At 35.7% G+C, this 19655-nt stretch overlaps 1 long non-coding RNA gene across 1 annotated transcript; it reads right to left on the reverse strand.

The window, feature by feature from the left end:
- Positions 1 to 1442: 1442 nt before the first annotated feature.
- Positions 1443 to 5778, reverse strand: LOC149031662 (uncharacterized). The gene is made up of 3 exons (XR_016177486.1): positions 5092 to 5778; positions 2414 to 3408; positions 1443 to 2198 (listed from the first exon to the last, which is right to left on the reverse strand). It is a non-coding gene; the product is annotated as an uncharacterized LOC149031662 (long non-coding RNA).
- Between the last annotated feature and the right edge of the window lie 13877 nt (positions 5779 to 19655).

Here is a 19655-nt window from a genome sequence, read left to right on the forward strand (position 1 = left end):
CACCTCCCTTTTTTTCCGAACCGGAGACATGCTCGCTCGTTTGGCGTACTGAAAATTATTATCTTAATGTATCCGTAGAACTCGATTAAAAACGTTCTAGAGACCAGATGAAAATTGACCGATAAAAAAATAAGAAAAAAAGAAGATGGTTTTTATGATGATGATGATGATGATGATGAGAATGACGACAATGATGGTACCATCCATTTTATCTTTTCTTTACTTAGAAATTTCACCGAGATCATTTCTATATTGTGCGCGTGAGTGCGGGTGGTTTGTGAAGAGGAACGATTAAAACCGAATAGGATTCGTTTATATGAAAAGGGACCATTGTCTTTTTCCATTCAGATTCTATTATTTGATGAAATTTTTTTTGATTTATCGAACCCGTAGCCATGTCAAAATGAACAACGAAAAGAAAGAAAGAGGGGTGGAGATGATTATGTTGAAAATCTGTCCTCCTCCTTTTTACAAACGACTGATGTGATAGGTAAAGTAGATTTTCTTTTATGAGATAGAAAAAGTAAAAAAGAAAAAGTAAAAAAAGTAGTAAAAGAAAAAAAAGAAAAATATATATATATATATATATTAAATAAGACAGGAAATTAAAAAATCTGAGAGCAACTCATTGTAGGAAAGAAAGGCAGGTAGATAGTCAATTTGGAAAAGTAGAATGTGGGAAAAAATTGCGACCCGTTAGGTCCTGTACGATGATTGAAGGAAAGGGTTGAGGGCGAACCCCTTTTTCTTCAAATGGATTGGATAGAGGTTCTTCTTAACGGAGAGTTTTTATTTCGAAGGCGTCGATAAAGTATCGCGTTTCTTAAATCTCACCGGTTATGAACTACGACGACGACTCGCGTTGTTTTGCGTGATTTAAAAACCTTCCATAAAATCGTTGTGTGTGCATTTGTGTGAGTGAGAGAAAGAGAAAAAGAGAGAGAGAATGGTGCCTATACAGGGTTTGCATTTTGACGTGAAAAAAAAGGGTTTCTCCGTTCCGCTATGAGAAAAACCATTAGACGTAAGGACGCGCACCCTTGAATAACGGAATCGAGGAAGAGGGCTGGATCGAGAGAGAGAGAAAAAAAAGTATACGATTCCAGGTAGTCGAGAAAAAGGCTCACACTCTTGATGAAAATATCTTTCCACGATCGAAAGATGTACAGATTCCTTGCCTGAAAGGGAGAGAAAATGATTTGAAGAAGGAACGAAAAAACGAACGAACATTAATGAACAGCTGAAACGACGAAAGTCAATTTTGATTGAAAAATTCGGAAGATTTTTGAAAAAATGTCAGTAAAAAAAAAACAAGAAAACCTATGGGAAAAGAGAGAAAAAAATAAATGAATATAATCGAATGTTAATAATATTAATAACTGTAATAGTAATAAGAATAATAATAATAAGAATGTTATTAATGGGCAACGGTTAGGCGAATATTTTGATTGGTATTTAAAAAATGTTAGAGTTAGTTGATCCAACTTAGATAATTCGAGATCGTTTCCATATGCTGCTTTTTTTTCAAACAGAGTTCAACAAAAAAGAACAAAATGAAAAAAGAGAAAGATAGGTAGTAAACGTGGAATTATGAGATTTGAAGAATCGTCGAGTACCAAGGAGTGGAAAAGTTGAATGAACGCGTTCAAGAGAAGCGCGTGCTTTTAAAAATACACTCACCGCGTCCTCAGCCCTTCCACGGTGGAAATATGAATTTTTTATCTTTCCCTCGTGGACCATATGGCCGACGAGTCGCGTCTCTTCGCTCGAGGGTAGTGGAAAGGCGGAGAGAAAGAGAGAGAACAAAAAAAGACAAGAAAAAACGGAAAGCCGAGAGACAGAGAATGTGTGTGAGAGAGAGAAGAAGAAGAAGAAGAGAAAAGGACGTAGACAAAAATATGAACAAATTTTAAAGAAAAAAGAGAAAGAGAAAGAGAAGATATTTTTAGATAGTCGACAATTTCCAAGGTACTTTCGCGCTACGATAGACAGGAAGAAGAAAAAGAAAAAGAAGAAGAAGAAGGAAAAGGGTTGTTTCTGTTCTCCTTCTCGTCTTACAACAGAAGGCGCCATCCCATCCCTATCGTTTCTTCAAAGATCCTTCCCGGTTGTGTAAAAATTTCAAGACTTCCTACTTCCTTCTTTCAAACGGTCTTCTTTATCGAGTGTTACCGGAAGGAGGAATCGGCAATATCGATCTATCGAAATAAAAGAAGAAACGGGATATCGGTTAAGACGTGGTAAACGACACCGTTGTTGTTGTACGACTCGAATCGACTATTCCCACGCGATACAAAATCCTTACATATATGGCTAACGCAATTGTCTTTGATTTACAACGGAATACTTCTGAGTAAAGTAACGAATGATATGTGAACATAGAGACACGTAAGTTACTAACGTTCATGCTTACATTTATCGCTTAGAGAAGAGTTCGATGGTCTATCGATGAGCATCGGGTAGCGTCAAGAAACTAACGTTCGTTGAAATCGGCATGTACATATACGCACATATACACATAATACTAACACATATCCTTTTCCGACGTGGAATGTGGTCCGGTTCTCTCTGGGCGCGTGCAAAGAAAGACAAAGCAAGAGAAAGAAAAGGAGAGAGAGAGAGAGAGAGAGAGAAAGACGCTATGCTATAGTTCCCGTTTTTTATTACTTCATAATGCATTAGCCATAATAGCCGCACGCACTTAATGGACTGTAGCCTCGTTACAGTATGCCACGTCGTGGGTGGATACGGCAAGAGTTCGCTCGCCTCCTAGTGGTCCTGGTGATGCTGCTGGCTCGAGGCAGATTACGCTTCGCGATGATGAAAGGGAGAGAGAGAGATAGAGAGAGAGAGAGAGAGAGAGAGAGAGAGAGAAAGAGAGAAAAAGAGAAATATACGAAAGATTTATACACATACACATAATACATGTAAGAGCTTTTAGTGGTATTGTTACACCACTTGCGACCACCGATAGATACGCTCCTGACCCCGCGTCCACAATACTGCTTCGTGCATTGTGATCGCACGAATTATTGTTTCGTTTTCTACGCTGCACGCCAACTGCCACGTTCTCTATGTGTATGCATGAACGTAAATATGTGTATATGTGTACATAGTATGCGTGTATATCCCACTCCCTCCTCTTTCTTTTCTCTCTTCCCTTTCTTCTCTACCCCACCTCTTCTACTTCCATTTCTACTTCTACTTCTACTTCTACTACTACTACTACTACTACTACTACTACTACTACTACTACTTCTTCTTCTTCTTCTTCTTCTTCTTCTTCTTCTTCTTCTTTTTCTTTTTCTTTTTCTTTTTCTTTTTCTTTTTCTTTTTCTTTTTCTTTTTCTTTTTCTTTTTCTTTTTCTTCTTCTTCTTCTTCTTCTTCTTCTTTCTCATTATCCATCTCTATCATAAGAATGCAATCAAGAATTAGATTTTGTATGTGTGTTTTAATCCCTGCAATTTTATTTTTAAATATTTCTTTCCTAAACAACAAATTCGCTTTCGTAAAGATCGTTGGTGGAATCAAACGCCCACGTTTGAAATCGAACGACAACGATCCTCTATGTCCTCACGTAGAAAACTCGTAAGAACCTTTTCTAGTCGAGAAACGACGGCGCGTTATCGCCCTCTGATTTATCGATCCATTCTAATAATTTTCCATTGTCGAACGGTTTAACCGAGTAACGAAGCAACGTTACGCGCGTTACGCGCGAATAATTTCGTTTCGATCTGATCGCGTCGAATTGAACAAAAAAGACAACAACAACAACAAAAAAAGTATATGTAATACTACTTAAAAAGAAATTCGGATAGGAGAATGTTTCTCGCACATGTATGTGTGTATGTGTGTTTGTGTGAGTATTTACTTTGTTATTTTTATATTTATATCTTTATCTTTATATACTCGCTTAAGCGTGTATGTGTAATCGTCCATTGGGAAAGTTTTCTAACTTAAGCTATTTCGACGAACGTTAAACACTCTTGTCCTCGCGCAAATCGAGATATCGTCGTCCTTGTTCTCCCCGGAAGATCAATGATTAATAATCCGATCGACTCGAGTGTATATGTTCTTATTATATTATATTTTTCTTAAGAAAATTTACATAATTCCGTGTACCGTACGTTATTCGTTCGAACGACTTCGTTTCTCCATTATCTACTCGTATATTTTCTATCGTCCATCAAACGTTTACATCTCCTATTCTCTCTTCTCTCCTCTCCTCTCTTCTCGCGTCTCACTACTATGCTTTCGCTTTAATGGATTGTACCAAAAAAAAAAAAGAAAAGAAAAGAATATATAGAGAGAAAAAGAGAGAAGGATAGAACGATTCAACGCGTCAATGACCGTGATCATCTCGTTTCGAAAATAATTTTTTGAAAAAAAAGTAATAATAAGTAAAACATACAGTATAACAATAAAAGAAAAAATAGAAATATTTTATTAATGATTCCATCGTTTAACATTTTTCATGTACTTTTTCTTTTATCTTTCTTTGATATGGGTATACATAATTACGATAGAATTTTAATTTTAAAAAAATAACAGAAAAAAAATAATCAAACGCAAAACACTGACGACAATTCATTGATACTCAAAGTCTTCTGCAAATACGAAAGAAATTATAATGAAATATATCGAAAAAATATCTTCGTATCGATCGTTAAAAATATTTAAAAGGTGAACGACAAACCGACAGACAGACAGACAAACAGACAGACAGACGGATAGATAGACAGGCAGATAATCACAGCATCTCGAACCAGCTTGGAAGCTGGAAACAATTTCGCGCGGTAACTCTCGAGGACCATTAATCCGGATCACATCTTGCTCTCTTTCTCTCTCTTTCTTTCTTTACCAGATCGCAATACTTATGATGAATCAACATACTTAAATACATCATACGTTCTTTCGAGGTTGAAAAAGAAAAATAAAACGAAGAAGAATACGAAAGCATTTAGCACAAACCAACGAACGTATGAACGAACGAAAGGGAAAAGAGAGAGATAGAGAGAGAGAGAGAGAGAAAGACATAGCTTAGATAGATACACAGAGAGAGTGAGAGAGAGAAAAAATAGAGTGGAGACCTTTTAATCTCACGTGGCCAGATCGGAGAGACGAACGCACCGAAGGAGGATTACGCACACGCCTTCGTAACAACGCAAGCTCGCGTACGACTCGTCTGAAATATTCAAAGGTCCCTCCACTTTTGGTATATACACACACACATACACACATACACAAGTCCCTATACTTGCCCACCCCCTCTCTTTTTCTTCTATTCTTTATATACATGCATACATATATACATACTTATATATACATAACAAATGTATATCTACAAATATACCTACACACAAGTATACAAATTTATGTATGTATACATACGTAACACACATGTGTATACGAACACACTGGCTATATACATTTGGTCTCTCGGACTGGTTTCAGATATGACTCACGCGCGTAACACCGTTCGATCGTGTATTGGTGTGCTCGTATATCAAAACCAGTAGGCACCCCCGATATCCTACGAACGAGACTGTGTCTCTTCCCCCTTCTCCTCTTCCTCCTCCTCATCCTTCTTCTCCTTCTTTTTCTCTCCACAATCTTCCTATCTTTCTCTTTCTTTCTTTCTTTCTTTCTTCCTTTCTTTCTTTCTTTCTTCCTTTCTTTCTTTCTTTCTTTCTTTCTTTCTCAGTCACACATCAACGCGACACACATATACACAAGTGTACATGTAAAAGCGTTCCTTCGCTGTCCACAACGTGGCGTGTCTTTCATTTTTGCAGACTACCTTAAGTCTAAGTCGTTCTATTTAAGCGAGCGCATGGAATTAAGTAACAAGGCGCTGTCTTTCAGCGCCACATCCGCCTCCCCGGCTCTCGAGAATCGCTTTAATCTACACAACATACATACATACATACATACATATGTGTTCTCTTATACATTTGCCACGATTTTACGCTCGTATTTGTATACTACTCGCGCATGAATTTGTACTTATACACATGATACTCTTTCGTAGTGTGTTTGTATTTGTGTATGTGTATGAAGGAAGGAATGCGCGTATACCACGTGCTGCTACATACGTGCGAGAGTAGCGAGGACCATTATTTTCTCTCCTACTCCTCCTCCTCCTCCCCCTTTTAACACACATCCCGTCCACGTGGACTTCGATTCACACCATTGTTTTTTCCGATAATATTTTTTTTCTTGTCTTTTTCTCAAAAGTTCGAAAGACAAAAAGTTTTGATTCGTTAATTATTTTTTATTTGAATACAAAGATTACTACATTAAGGGATCGTTAAAAAAAGGGGTTTTCGTTGATACGACGAGATAATGAAAATGAATACTTAATTAATTATTCACAATCGGTTAACGTCAATAAGAATTGAGTTTAGGAAATTTGCGAGTCTCGTAGGATAAAAAAAAAGGTATTATCGATGATGGATCTTAAGAATTGTTGTATCAATTCGACGTGAAATAATATCAATATGCTAATGAAAATTAATATTAATTGGCCGTTGCGTAAATTCCACCACGTCAGTCTTATATTTATGGATTGTGTCGAAAACAAGAGCCGCGTGGGCGGTGAGTTAATGGATCCTTGGTCTCGGGCTGGCTGCCATGGCAGAACACACATCTGTGCTCGAGATCTAGAGAAACAAGAATACGAAATACCGAAAAGCATATCATTTTTATTTCTTTTTTTTGTTTTCTTTATTTTTTTTATATTTTTTTTCAATTTTTTTTTTTAATATTCTCTTTTACCACACTTCGTCAATATCCATCGGTTAAAATATTATCTTATTATTTTTTCTTTCATCCATCTCACCCTCTGTTTTGTTTTTTCTTTTTATTTATCGAGTAACGAGTCTAAAGAAATGGATAGATTGTAACTTCTGATAAATCGTTGTCTTATTTTTTATAATTAATGGCAAAAAAAAGAAAAATATAATAATTTACAATTAGTTAGATTCAAAATGTGTAGCTTTTGTATTGCTACGAGTAAAGAGAAAAAAGAAAATAAAGAAAATAAAGGAATAGAGTAGTTGATCTCGGATTCGTTCAACCCTACTTAGAAACTTGAAATATGACTAGGTGCGATACGTTTGAGGGTAAAAGAAAGAACAATCGATATTTGTCAGAAATTAGAGAGAGAGAGAAAAAGATAAAGAGAGATATAAATAAATTAAAAAAAATTTTTAAAAGCCAAGCCAAGTCATATTGGTCTAGTCCATGTTGTCAAGTATTCACTTTTACTTCGCGAAGTAGACTCTCTAATGACGATCGTTACGATGCTATGATCGTGAAAGAGAAGAAAAAAAGATAAACGAAAAGAAATAAAAGAAATTATTTTGAAGATCCAAATTTGCGATCTAAAAAAACTCCTCTTACGGTTCGAAACGCTACAGGCACACGAATTCTCTTCGTGTTCTCTTATTTTTCCATATTTTTTGCTCTTTTTTTTCAAAAATAAACTGAATAATAAATTATTTAACTTCGAACGTGAAACTTCGAATAACGTAACGCAACTTCGGCATCTAATTACTTTCAAAAAATTCCTTTCAAATCCTTGAATCTTCCCTTTCTCCGAGACAAAAAAAATTATAGAAAAAAACTGTTTGAGCATTCCACTCTCTATTTATTTTTCTACAAAATATGTTTGAAAGTTCGACCATATTTTCAATGACAACTAGATATAATATAATATATAAATATAAATAGAAATAATTAATATTTATAATATGAAAATTATTCCGACCTATACTACTAATTAATATCGTAATATGCTTGTTACATTTAAAAAAACAAAATAAAAAAAGGGATAAACACACAAAAAAATTTAACCAACGTGTTAATAAACGTGTCGTACGCGAATATTCAATAATTAATAGACATGTATAAAAATAGATCTTCGAAGAAAACAAATATAATAAATTTAATAATTTATACGAGATTGTTGATCATTTTTTTTTTTTTTAATAAAAAAAATCCTTATTCAAATTACGACGTAAAAACATGAGAAAAATAATGAAATAAACGTGAATAATTTCCGTAAGAAAAAAATATTCCAAATTAAGATGAATTTATTGAAATCGGAAGCGTGAAAGGCAGTATTATTCCATTGATACTTTGAGAACTATTTTCAAGGTCACAAAATTAAAATAAAAAAATTAAAATTAAATTAAAAGTTAAAATTAAAAAAATAAGAAAAGAAAGATAAAGTTAAAATTAAAATTAAAAAAAAAGTAAATACAATTTAGGATAAAATATTTAATTACAGTTACAATGAGATGGTACTGTTATTATTTAGTTATTATTTAGACTCGTCGTTATATTAGGTATAATGTGTCTGATGGAAAGGGGATATCCTTTAGAAAACCTGGAGTCTCTCAGCAAACAATCGATACCGAAGCGAACCTGGTCGATACTCGAGCACACGAAGGTAGCCTGCACGCGCCATGTGTGTATGTATATACCAAGTAAGTTTAGTATACTTGCTTATATATCTTACGTGTGTATAAACCGCGTTCGGGTGCGTCTCTCTCTCACCGTATTTCTTTCTTTATTTCTTCTTTCTCTCTTTCTTATTTTTTAACAAGCGTTAAATCGATTCCCACGGGCAGCACGAATCGCACCTTATCAAGGAATTCCGAGTCGAGTCGTCTTCCAACGAGGAAACTGGAGACCCCTTATGCTCGCGAAAGCGTGGGACAGAACGAAACTTCTTTTTCTTTCTTACCTTTTATCGATCGGAATTGTAATGATTCTTTTTTTCTATTTTTAATTCTATTCTTTTCTTTATCGCGACGATACATGTATATCACCTAAAAATCGATCGTTTTACTTTATAGATCGAATATTTTATTTATCGAGTAATTGAAACCGTTTTCGTTAATTTTACTTGATCGTTGGAAAAATATAAATTCTTATTGCAAAAGATGAGCATTTTTTAACGAACATATGTCTAAAGTTACGAACGTTATATCATTTTTTTTATCGAATGACATATAAGTCAATTTGCAGTACGTAAAATAAACTTGTTCTTCTTTAATAGTTTAATTAATTTTATTATTGTAAAATCAGATTTCGCACGAGCTATAGATTTTAAAATACAAAACTAAAATTTATTAACATAGAAAAAACAAAACAAATGTCTTATATGTAAGACAATATGATAGAACATTGTGTGTACTCATACGATAGTAATTTTATAAAAGTCTATAAAGAAACAATGCAATTTAAATACACGGTGATCGGTTAGAACAATATAAGCACCATGAACCATGATTGTATCCCTTCATGAAATAAAACTAACATAAGACTATAAATTCGTCTGTGTAAATCACGTGGGAGGGTAACGACAAGAGGAGTATTTTCTTATAGGGTAAGAAGAAGAAGAAGAAGAAGGCAAAAGAAGTTTCTAAGAGAGAAAAGAAATAAAGAAAGAGAGAAATAAAGAAAATATGGAAGGAGAGAAAGAAAGAAAGAAAGGAAGAAGGAAGGAAAGAAAAAGAAGAAATAAGAGAGAGATAGAAAGAGAGAGAAGAGTAGTATAAGGCTTGGTGGATGTTATTGGTGGCAGTTACACGTGTGTTTCTCCAAGGGAAGGCATGGGACACCGCGGGGACTAAGGGACAGGAAAGTACAAGTGTTTCAAGGAACGTGTAATTTATATTCGAGTCTCGTGACCGAGACCGACGGATTTTATGTGCCTTTCGGGAAACGACGTTACGAGGCAATTAATCTTGAAAATCGTGATTAGCACGCCGCCTCCAATTTTTTTTCTCTAAGTATTCAACTCGAAAGTGAAATTTTGCGGACAATTAAACTCTTCTTTCACAATATACGAAATATATCTAATGGTAAAGAAAATATATTTTATGATGAAACCAAATTGAATTATATTTAACATTTTAATATATTTTTTTCCTAGATATATATGTAATTAATAAATTTTTTTTTTAATATTATTATTATGGATATTACTTATGGTAAAAATTATAGTAAGCTATTATAGTTATTTATATTATAGTATATTATTTTAAGAAATCATTAAAATAATAATATATAATTTATATTAATATTATATAATTTTAATATATTATACTCATAATAAAATTATACCAGAGAGTACCACAAAATATAAATCACTCGCTAAATATAAATATATATATATATATATATATATAAATATGTCATCGCTCAATTAATTTAAAATAACATATATTATTTCAAAATAAATGTAATCTTAATATTAACATATGAGATATTATAAAGCAAACGTACAAAAATATATGCTTACGCTTAAATAAATATCACCTGATCGGCGTGATGCAATTTTTCTTGCGAAATCTAAACTTTCGAAATTAATCGCGTTGGAAACCACAAGTATATATCATCTCGATCATCGAATAGCGAGAACGATCGAAATGAAATCACGTATCGCGTATCGCACGAAAAAGCGATAAAACCTTAGTGTTACACATGCAAATACTTATACATACATACATACATAAATAAATACACATAAATAAAAACATGCATAGAGAAACGTGTGTATACATATAGGTAATATAAGTAGGAACGTAGTTCGACGAAAGAGAGTCGTATAATTTTGCTCGTTTTCCGTGCTCGCGCCTGTTGCCACGGTTGCTTCGTAACGGAATTACGTTAGACGTCGTTCCGGAGTCCTCTAAACAAACCGGTATCCCCTGCATATGTTGTGTACGATGTCGGCGAACGACAATGCAGCAACATCACAAATCACACCGGTAACAATAAAATACCAGTAGCTCACACCCACCGCGTGTCTCTTTTCAACCTACAACACCACCACCTTCTTTTCCTTCTTCCACCAATCCTCTCTCTCTCTCTCTCTCTCTCTCCCTCTCTCACTCACACTCTCTTTCTCTCCTTTCTGTCTCTTACGTGTACATAAACATTCACTTTACTCTTACTCTTTCATTCTCTTTCCCCCTTTCTCGAGAAATTCCTTTCCGTTTTTAAATTCCTGGAATCAACCGGAGGCATCCATTCATGGATCGAGAGAGATGGTAAAAAGAAAGAGAGAAAGAGGGAGAAAGAGAAAGAGAAAGGTGGACGCATACGGAATGTGTGAAATACCTAAGAAAAGAAAGAGAGAGAGAAGGAAAGTGTTAGAGCAAGCAGGAAGAAGAGAACAAAAATTACATACACACGAACACATAAATACATACGAATACACACAGAGAAAGAAATCTTTCGCTTTAAGGGGGATTTAATTGAGAAGTCGAGGAAACAATGGTCGTCGTATCAGCCGATACCACTCGAACCGGACTCTCGTACGACTATACTACGATCGAGAGTCTCGAGTTTACGTGAGAGAATTCGAAATCACCGCTTTCCCCTCGCACTCCATTTTTCTTCGAACGACGAACGTTCGATTCTATTATTCGCGTGCCTCTCTTCTCTCTCTCTCTCTCTCTCTCTCTCTCTCTCTCTTTCTTTTTCTCTTTCTCCTTTTTTTTAATTCTAAACTTGTCGCTATCGGTTATACGATTTCTAAAAATAAATGGAAAATTCTGAAGAAATTGTTTAAGAAAAGCATTCTGTAAGATAAATGTGCAACAAGGAAAAGAAAAAAGGGAGTAACATTGGTAGATCATCTCAATGAATTAAAAAGAGAGAGAGAGAGAGAGAATGATGATGGAGATGAGTGAGATGAAAGATACGATTCTCTCGAAGCGTGCTTGCTATTAAACGAGAGTCGAGTTGTATACGTCAGCGAGACGTCAACGACCTTTTATTGGTCGATACCGGCTCGGTACGATCTCGCACACGTTAGCTCCATCTTATCACTCTAATCCTTTATGTTATGTCGTCTATCTTATATTTTTCTTACAATTGGACGTTTGTTCTTGAATTACGTCTAACCTCTTTTTTTCTTTTTTCTCTCCCTCCCTTATCATATATTACATTTATAAATACGTGTAACAAAACAAGAGTAGGGAGTCGTATGTCTCTACGTACGAGTAATTTATTCGAAAAATGCCCATAAGTTTGTTTTTGCCCTTAATAAAAAAAAAAGGATGAGGGTTGTAACTTTCCATAGAAAACAATTTTTTAACGGAAATAAAATCCAATGGATAACAGATCGGTGTGTAAATCTTAAAGTTGGTGAGAATATTATTTTGAAAATTCTTAATATTAATAGTCCAAATTTTTAAATTCTTCGATTAACAACAAAAGAAATATCGATTTCCTCGTACGTATGTTAAATTATGCATAATAATTTATCTATCTGACTGTATATTATTTGTCGGTAATCGTAGTTTATTTCTGGTTTGTTTTTTTTTATTATTTGTAATTACTATTTCGTTTTGTTTAATTCGAAAGTTTGTCGAATTGATATATGTGGGCAAAAAGGGGGAGGTTTACGAGTCGGTGATTTTAAGAGCTCGCACGTCGGTGAACTTTGATCCGCGATCGCGCTTCGCTCCGGATCGATGCACTTTCAAATACACTATACTTGGTTAAGCGCAGTATTAACAATGGGGCTTTGAAAAATATACGTCTGGACACTTTCGCCGAGCGCCCATTCTGCGTCGCCTCCGATCGGGAATGCGCCCGATCGGTCAACGACGACGACAACGACACAATCTACGACACAACAACTACGAAACAACGAGGAGAACGATAATTACCTCTTAAGAGTTCCACACTTTCCTTCGTGTTAAGAATAAACGATACTTTCTTACTCAATCTATCGTTTGTCTATCGATATTTTATCCGAAATGTTTAGCAAAACACGAACATTTGCACATCTTGGTTTGCACGATTTATCATACAAATATTGTTAATAATTTTTTAATTGCAAATAATTTGCATTTTTCCTGTATTTATTTGTAGGCGTTATTAGTAAGTAAAATCTAAAATAAAATAATTACATAAAAGGAAGCATAAATGTTCCAGTTAAATGTGTACGATATTCGAGTGCAAAAGTGTAGTTTTTTTGAAGATCAATTATAAACAATTTATCGTGGAAAAAAAAATAGATAATGATATTAATTAATTATATTGGTTAGGGATCGATTCTTTAAAAGAGATGGAATACTTAAAAATGAACCGATGTTTAAGGAAAAGAAATAGGAAAAGAAACAAAACAAAAAAAAGAAGATTGAATGGTGTCGACAAATAAGTTTACCAGCGGTTTAAGATGAGAATGCGTTTCCCGGCGCTTTCGTCGCCATAAATTTTCTAGGAGAAACCCTACGACTTCTGTTACCTTTCTCTCTCTCTCTTTCTTTTTCTACACCCCGCTGACTGCAGGAGGGAAATTGGGTGAGAAGTGGCTAGTTTTTTCTTCGTCTCGAGTTGACTGGTGGCCACTACATTCACATACATACACACACACACACACACACACACACATATTTAGACACACAGACAAATAGCCAAACAGACATAAAATACCGTAAACGTTTTGAGGTTGAGGAGTTGTTGATCGAGGATGGGATGAAATGTGCTGAAAAAAGTTTTCATAGGAAAATGTCGAAATATATAAAGAGGCACCTGATCCCGTCGGAAGGCGAGAGATTTCCTTTGTAGGATTTCCATGGGATCCTTTCACACTTTGTGAAATTGAGCCGTTAATACCTCGGAGTCACAGGGATATTCCAAGATAGGTGTGAAGGGTCATGGGACACTCGAACCAGGACACTGACCCTCCTCTTTCGGTCTATTCCCTTGTCAAAAAAAGAGTCTCCGATACTTGTGGAAAATTGGGATATAATGGTTCAGAGGGTGAAAATATTTTGACAGGTTCGACCACCGGCCATCGATCCTTTTTCTATAACCTAACCCATACTTTTTTTGCGTTGAAAAGAAGCTGAAAAAGATAATACTGAAGAAAAGAGAGAATAGATTTTCATCGGAGGAAAAAAAGATCTAAAAAAAAAGAATAAAAACTTTTAAACCGACCAATTAACTCTACGTTAAAAAAAAAAGAAAACGAAAAAAACAAAAATAAATAAAAGGGAGAAGATAGCACGTGTGAAAATTTCATTTCGCAGCCGTACGAGCAGAAATAATAGATACTGCCTTGAAATAAAAAACACACACACGTACCACGGTGAATAAAAGATAGAAGATACTCTTTTTTCATATATATATATATAAAAGAAAAAACGTAATATTCTCGTAAATTTATGACTCGACGAACGATCATCGGATCTACCTTCGCGTGCGAAAAATACGTTTACTTTTTTTATTTTCTTTTTTTGTTTTTTTTTCTCCACCCCATTTTTTTCAATCAATCTAACGAAAAAACGATATATACGATAATACATCGTAGAAAAAGTTTATACGATTTGGTAAAATACATCGTATTCGACGTTGGGATCGATATTCGAAAAAAGATTCAAAGAAACAAAAAATAAAAAAATGAAAGGGGAGAAAAGAAAAGGAAAGGGAAGAGAAGGGAAAGGAAGGGAAGGAGAAAAGGTCGAAAGTCGAAGAGTAGTCGAAAATCGACGAAAAATTCGCAAACTTTGGTCTCTATTTTTCTTTTTCTTTCTGTCTTTCTCTTATACCATACGTCTGGACGAGGCCCATAAAGCGTCAAGCGTAAATCACTTGGTTTTATGGTGGCGCGCGCGTTCGCCAACCTTCGGCTGATGAATTCCTCGGGCGAGCACGGGGCTCCTTCGGCTGTTCGAGACTTTCGAGTCTCTCGCGAAAAAAAAAGAAAATAAAAAAAAAGGGCTCGCTACGCCCTTCCCTTGGCTTGTGGATCGTTAAAAAATCGAAATTGCCAAGTTTTACTCGTATTACGTTCTCGAGCTGTTCGTGTTAAAAAAGATAAAAAGAAATTGGGAAAAAATAGCGTTACGTTAGTTTCTTATTGTGCTACCTTAACCATCACGAAAATGAACGAACGAACGAATGAACGAAACGAAACGAAACGAAACGATTTTTACGACGTTCGACGTTGAATTCGTAACGAGATATCTTTCGTAATTCTTTTCTTTTCTTTTTTTTACTTCTTAAACGAGATAATATGTAACGAAGATAAACAAACAAAAAATTTGAAAAAAAGAAAAGACAATTTTCTCACGAAACGACGACCAACAACCAACACGACTACGACAACGAAGACAAATTCAAAATTCATTTATCCGTCAAATAGATTATACTCTTTTAAATGAAGCTACACGAATTGTACAACTCGACAAATGCTGAGAGAATTGAGCTAAGACATTTTCTTTTCTTCCCTCGTTGTTATATAATTATACTCCCAATAGCCAAAGCGTTCCGCTCGAGAAGAAAAGGGAGCGCACTGAGTAAGATTACTGCTTCCTTCGTACATACTTCTAACGTGCTTTCGAAACGAAACCAATCTGTGAATCCCATTCAAACTGATCCACGTAAGAGTCATTCTGTCTGTTTTTAAATGAACGATAAAGAACATCAACCAGAGAGAGAGAGAGAGAGAGAGAGAGAGAGAGAGAGAGAAAGAGAGAAACTAAACGAAATGGTCTTTATATTTTATGTTAAACTTATTTTATTGTTCCGTCTTAAAAGAATAATAAGAAACGAAAAAAAAATTTTTTAAACGGTCTCGTTAAAAAAAAAAAAAATAAAGCATCTATGGAAATATATTGTTGCAGGTAATTTGGCAGGAAGGTTTTTTTGAAGAGAAACAACAAAACTATTTGATATCTCTCCCTTTAATTATCTCTTCATCAGCATATCCTGGAAATAGCAGAAGAAGTGTATAGAACGAAAAAGCATCGAAAAGTGGCTTTTTACGTCGATTACCAAGAGGCAAACGGTTCGCGAGAAGGTGTCGAGGACAGGCCGTGTCGTTTTCTGGATCCGCCCTAACGGCGTTCCGATTATACAGATATTCAAATGAAGGCCGCCCTCTAAGCCTCTGCCCGCAACAGTTACGTATCATCGAATTATTCTAATTTCTCTAGGCAAAACGTTGTGAAAGATAGAAAGAGACTAAGAAAGGAGAAAGAGAGAAAGAGAGAGAGAGAGAAGATAGGACGTTTCACAGGACGACTTTGAAGAAAAAGGAAGCGGAGAATCGTTACGCCCATTTTGTTTGAGAGAGAGAAAGAGAGAGAAGGGTTGGTAAGGGTGGATCATTCTCGTGGGTGGCCCTCTCTACGAACAACCCCACTCGTTGCGTATCAACGAGGGTCGACCCGTGTGACTCGTGCAACGCGCAAAATCCAAATCTCCTTTCCCCATTCGCGGAATTATTGAGAAGTTACTAACCTTTTCGCTATTGGTCGAATTTTCAAACGAATCTGCGAAAAGGGATGAATATATTTTACGATCGAAATAGAAGGGAAACGTTTATCTGAAGAAAAAAAAAGATTAAATAATTATAAGCTCAATAAGATACGTTAAAAAGAGTAAACAAATTTTCATTCGATTGGTTTGCAAATTGAAATGATCGATGACGATAAATTCTTACAGCATGATTAATATTTTTTGGGTATATTTTTAAAGAAGAATCTTTAAAGTTTAATACGTTCTTATCGAAATGTGCTACCAGTTGTAGAAACATGAATTATTATATTGAACGAATTTTACCATTGATAGTACAAAAATGTTCTAGTTAAATCGTATAATAGAAATTAGCGTAGTTCGTTGAAGAAAAATTGAAGAAATTTAATAGAACCGACGATATGAAATATTTGAAATATGTTTCTCTTCCTATTCTTTTCCACACGTTATAACGCTATAAACTAGGAAATTAAATATCATGATCGTGGAAAAGGAATCGATTGAGAGTCGAACTATATGGATTGTCTCGAGAGTTTACCGGTATTATATCGCGAGGTTATGACGTCACGTACGCGGCCGGATGCCGTGAACGTGTCGCACGAACCGACGTCTCTGCGGAATAATAACAAAATATGAAAGGGACGCGGAACGAGGAGAAGTAAAGAGAAGTAAAAATAAAGAGAGACAGAGAGAAAGAGAAAGAAGGGAAAAAAATTGAGAAAGAGCGAGTGAATAAAAATGGGAAAAGGGTAAAAGGGACGAAGAGGGCGAACTCTTCTTTCGATTCCACGGAGAAGGAGGAGTAGTAGTTGAAGAAGAAGACGAAGAAGAAGAAGAAGTTGTCTTTCGTAGGTGAGGAGCTCGCGAGGCACGTACCTGTACACGTGTCCGCGTATCCGAGCCAACATCGATTCACGTCGATCCACGTCGATCGATGGTCGTTGGATTTATTTGGAAATCCGTGAACGCGTCGAGCCAAGCCAAAGCCATGAGGAAAAAAGGAGGAACCGAAGCCGTTAGCTTCCTTTCCCCACCAACACGTATCAACAACATCACCAACTACTATTTTTTTTCTCTTTTTTTTTACTTTATTTTTCTTTCTTCTTCTTCTTCTTTCCGTCGTTAATGAAAGTAGGCGCCCCAAACTACACCGTTCGCGATAATTATCCATTCTAATGATGATGAATGTCTTTATTCGTTCTCGGGGTTTCTTCGTCGATGCGATTAGAAGAGTTAATGACGCGAAAACCGGTCGACCGCGGTCCCACTAACTAACTAACTAACTAACTCCCTTTTATAAAACAAGTGTCTTCGAATCGGTCGATCATCCTTTTCTTTCCAAATTATTTTCTACGTTCTAACGTAAAACGATCTTTAGTTAAATATTTTAAATAAGTATATATATATTTTATCATTTTTAAATAGAAAAGAGAGAGAGAGAGATTATATCGTTGTCGTCTATATAAAAAAGGGAGGCTAAAAAAATTTCTCTTCGATATTTCGTATTGTACAGGTAGTAACGATTCCGCGAGGAATACTCGAAACGACCATCGCATATAAAAGCATATAAAAATCCGGTCGAGAGGGACGGACCATCCATAACTCGATTCCAGCTAAACTAAAGAGAAAGAATGAGAGAAAGAGAGAAATATATAGAAAGAGAAATAAAGAAGAAAACGTGCGATGCGGGAGCATCGCAACCTGTTGCTTCTATCGTCCTTCTCCTTACCTTTCCCTTCGCCACCACCACCACCTTCACCACCACCTCCACCTTCTCTTCGTGGCTGCATGGCGAATTTTATAAATCCTGTTCTTCTGTCGACGACGATGGTCGTCTCGTTCAGTGAGACAATAAAAAAATCCTCTTGACTTTTGGATGCTTAGAAACAGATAAAAAAAAAAATCAAAGGAAAATGAGGAAAGAAATGCTTTTAATTTGATTTTCTAACGTCATTGTCAATGATATGAATTTTCTTCAATCGATCGATAATCAAGAATCTAACACGATCATAGTCAAAGAAATCGATCGACGAAATCCGTGAACTCAAACTACTCTAGCGAACGAAGAGAGTGAGAATGGGATTGAGAATGAGAATGAGAATGAGAATGAGAATGAGGATAGAAGTCGAGTGGACTTCTCGGGGCAGCAGCGTGTGTCGTTTTCTCAGTTAAAGTCTCTCTGTGGTTTGAAACACGATCAGCCTGAGAGTGTTCCATCATATGTGTCTATAAAACAGCGTTCTCTTCGTAGTTGCGCTCGCGTGTTCAAACTACAAGTCTGGAGTTCGCTTTAGTGTATGCTTATACGTATGTGTGTATATGTGTATTTCTGTTCGCTCGTTCGTTCGCTCTCGCCCGTACTTGGACTGGTTTCTCAGAAGGAATCAGGAGATAATTAATTGTCCTCGCGAAGCCGGCATAACGAACCAGCGCTCTTCTCCTTCACCTCCACCTCCACCTCCACCTCCACCACCGCCTCTTCTTCTTCTTCCTTCTCTTCCTCCTCCACCACAGCAGCAACCTTTTGTGCATAAAACGTGCGCCTCGGCTTTCGTGCGTATACAAAAGGTACCCTACAAAAAATCTTCACGACCCATAACTATCGCCTTCTTTCGCGTTTTCGCCTTTCAAAACGTTCACCTTTTAAAAGCCATCGGTTGCGAATCCTCATATCTCCGAGCTTTTCTTCCATATTTTAGATTTATATTCTTTCTTTTACCTTGAATATATATGTATATGAATTATTATTATCATTTTAATATAAAAATTGACGAAGTTGAATCCAACCAACCAACCAACGGATTAGATTAATTGTACCAGACTTACAGATTGCAGCATTTAAATCTATCGTCAGATAATATATGAATGATCGTGTATTACCATGTAAACATTAATGATGATACATCAACTATCATCAGACTAGTACGATTACATCAGTATAGACAACAATTGATGTCATTTAACATATCATAATAACGTAATATGATAAATACTTCTCCCCCTCCCCATTCCACCCTCTATTACTTTGTACTTAGATAAAAATTCTAAATAATATCTTATCAAACGTTTTCGAAACGTAAGAGAATAATTCCTCGGGACAGAGAAAAACGGTCGAACAAACCCTTCCTTTTCCATGCTACGGTAATACTTCCTTACAACTTCCATTTGCAAAGAGAAAGAAACAAAAGGATAGCATTTCGCGATAACCAAAAGCCCCCCACGAGAGAAGAAGAAGCTTCGTTCGCAAACTCTCTTCCAAAGAACGAAAGAGATAGAGAAAAGTAGCAACCATGCCAAGCAACCAAGTAACCAAGCAGTGGACGGAACCATGCGTATACCTTTAGTATATATCTCTCTCTCT

Source organism: Polistes dominula, unplaced genomic scaffold, assembly GCF_049000335.1.
Source record: "Polistes dominula isolate Pdom_NZ unplaced genomic scaffold, Pdom_raw_medaka contig_82, whole genome shotgun sequence".
In the NCBI taxonomy this organism is placed as follows: domain Eukaryota; kingdom Metazoa; phylum Arthropoda; class Insecta; order Hymenoptera; family Vespidae; genus Polistes; species Polistes dominula.